This window comes from Ictidomys tridecemlineatus, chromosome 7, assembly GCF_052094955.1.
Source record: "Ictidomys tridecemlineatus isolate mIctTri1 chromosome 7, mIctTri1.hap1, whole genome shotgun sequence".
NCBI classification, from domain to species: Eukaryota; Metazoa; Chordata; class Mammalia; order Rodentia; family Sciuridae; genus Ictidomys; species Ictidomys tridecemlineatus.
The window spans coordinates 23,379,167-23,382,211 of record NC_135483.1 but is presented as its reverse complement, the minus strand read 5'-3'; the positions used below and the strand labels follow the sequence as shown (position 1 = coordinate 23,382,211).

Sequence of the window (3,045 nt, the reverse complement as noted above, 5' to 3'; positions counted from 1 at the left end):
CTTTTTTCCTTTATTTTTTCTACAGTTTATTGTATTTGTATTGTCTAGAATCATAAAGAAGGGCAACCCTCCTCAATTTCATATGTTTGTACAGATGATGACCATAATCAAAAAACTGTTTGAATTTCCCTAAATTTAAAACTCAGTACTTCTATTACAACAAATAGTACTAGTTATATTATCTTGTTTTATATATGTGTGTGTGTGTGTGTGTGTGTATAGTTTTAGTTGTAGATGAACACAATACCTTCATTTTATTTATTTATGTGATGCTGAGGATCGAACCTAGTGCTTCATACACACTAGGCAAGCGCTTTATCACTGAGCCCCAATCCCAGCCCCTAGTTATATTACTCTTTATATACTCCATTTTTGTTATTTTAATATCTTATAATTTTTCACTTTTGTACACATTTTTAAATATGGGGAAATAAAATAAACTTAACAGATAATGTCATAGCCTTTTATCTGTTGTACTCCTTTCTCTACACTAAGTCAGGGAGGCTCATTTCCACAATAGCATTATATTGCTGACTCCTATGAATTTACTCAAACAAGCCCCAGGTCCTTTCTTTTTTTTATTCGTGTGCCGAGACAGTCCTTTGTTAAACTGTATTTAGAATGTTTGCATTTTTGTCCCCTAAGTAACTGAGCAAACATATTGTGGTTATAGCTAAAGAGTATAAGGGAATAAATTCAACAGGCTTTAGACAATCACATTTGAGAGTTATACTATTTCCTTGTAGCACCAAATTTTAAAAGCAAGTTTCAAAAATTTTGGAGTCCACTTTGATAAATGTGCCCAGTTTTTATGTACTAACATACCATTGTTAAAAGGCAAAACCTTAACGTAGTCAACAAATGACTCAGCTGAGCTTAGTTCCTTAGAGAGGAGACTACCCATAGAGAGAATGATACAGTGAGGGTTTACAAAAATAAACACATAAATTAAAGTTGCTCGAAGTTTATTTCATGAATAAAATTTAAAACTATATGGCAGCCAGTGCCAATGTTGTTATTTGAATGCAAAATAACAAGAAAACAAAACCCAGAGAGAAAAAGATAGCTCCTCCTAGCTCCTTGGGTAGTCCATGAGCTACCATATGGGGACACATCAACACACAAGAACAAGCAAGAAGTCTCAACCTTTGGTTAAAACTAAAAGGACATCATTTTGAGAGCAGGTATAGTCCTCAATTAAATCTGATCTTTCTGAGATATGTACCAATTTAGAAGTAAACCCAGGTTTTAATAATAGTAAGAGTCATAATTACATTAATTGGGACTATTTCCAGTTTTTATACTGAGATATCACTGAACTTTTTTTAAAAAATAAAATCAAAATATATAGAATTGATTTTTACAATTTTTTTCAGGATTTATTGGAATCTCAGTCAAGAAACTGCAGGAGGGCTGGGGTTGTGGCTCAGTGGTAGAGTGCTTGCCTAGCACGCGGGAGGCACTGGGTTCGATCCCCAGCACCACATTAAAAATAAATAAAGATTAACAGAATCATGAGATGGGAGGGAAAGAGAGAGAAAAGGGAAATTGCATGAAAATGAAGGGAGACCCTCATTGCTATACAAAAATTACATATAAGAGGTTGTGAGGGGAATGGGAAAATAAACAAGGAGAGTAATGAATTACAGTAGATGGGGTAGAGAGAGAAGAAGGGAGGGGAGGGGAGGGGGGATAGTAGGGGATAGGAAAGGTAGCAGAATACAACAATTACTAATTGAGCATTATGTAAAATTGTGGATGTGTAACCGACGTGATTCTGCAATCTGCATTTGGGGTAAAATTGGGAGTTCATAACCCACTTCAATCTAATGTATGAAATATGATATGTCAAGAGCTTTGTAATGTTGTGAACAACCAATAAAAAAAATAAAAATTAAAATTAAAAATAAATAAATAAATAAATATAAGCAAAAAAAATAAAGAAAGAAAGAAAATAAAGGTATAAAAAAATATTTCTGGGGCTGGGGATGTGGCTCAAGCGGTAGCACGCTTGCCTGGCATGCGTGCGGCCCGGGTTCGATCCTCAGCACCACATTCAAACAATGATGTTGTGTCTGCCGAAAACTAAAAAAGTAAATATTAAAAAATTCTCTAAAAAAAAAAAAAAAAAAAGAAACTTCAAGAAATCAAATTTTCCTCTTCCTAGTATTCATTTAGTCTCACAAGCTCAAAATTTCACACATGTTTCATTCAGACCCTTCCTTCACTTCACATGGGTGGTTATTACCTTGACAGATCCAAATTTGACTTGAATCATTTTTTTTTAACATCAGAAATTTATTAGTTGCTCAAAACATTACATTGATCTTGACATATCATATCATAAATCATACATTTGATTCAAATGGGGTATGAATTCTTACTATTCCCACGTGTACAGATTGCAGGATCACATTGGTTATACAGCCACGTTTATACAATACTGCCATACTAGTGTCTGTTGAATCATTTCTCATGCAATAATTATTCTTTTCTTCAAAAGCCAAACATACTATCCCTCCCTAATATCAATAGTTGATGGTCATCTCCAACTGTTCTCAGATGACATTAAAGATGTCTTCCTTTTGCTGATAGAGCAATATTTCTTTAATACTTCTTCTATAACTTCACTTTTTATGTGAAATCTTTTGGACTTCTCTATCATTGAGGAATTCGTGTTACCAATTACAAAAAAACTCTATCATATTCAGGCAAAACTTCATCACAAGACCCCACACGGCCACTAGGGAGGGTTGGAAATGTAGTTTTGCTCAGTGGCTATAGCCATTACTAAATCCAAGGTAAAATCTGCCTATCACTTCAAAGATGGTGAGACTCAATCTGGTAACAATTGGCAATCTGGTAGCAAATAGCAACCTAAAAATATTCTGTGTTTTTTTTTTTAATGTCGGTAATAGTATTTTTAAATACAATTAAATAACTGTGTCATGGTTAGTCCAGAATGACTTTTTTAAACTATGCTCTAAAGAAGATAAACAAGATCCCTCTAGGCTGCTTCTGGGAGAAAAATAAAATGTGGTTGAC

General features: G+C 33.9%; 1 non-coding gene across 1 annotated transcript; it reads left to right on the top strand.

Moving 5' to 3' along the window:
* Positions 1–1,414: 1,414 nt before the first annotated feature.
* Positions 1,415–1,487, top strand: Trnaa-agc (transfer RNA alanine (anticodon AGC)). The gene has a single exon. It is a non-coding gene; the product is annotated as a tRNA-Ala (tRNA).
* Positions 1,488–3,045: the final 1,558 nt, after the last annotated feature.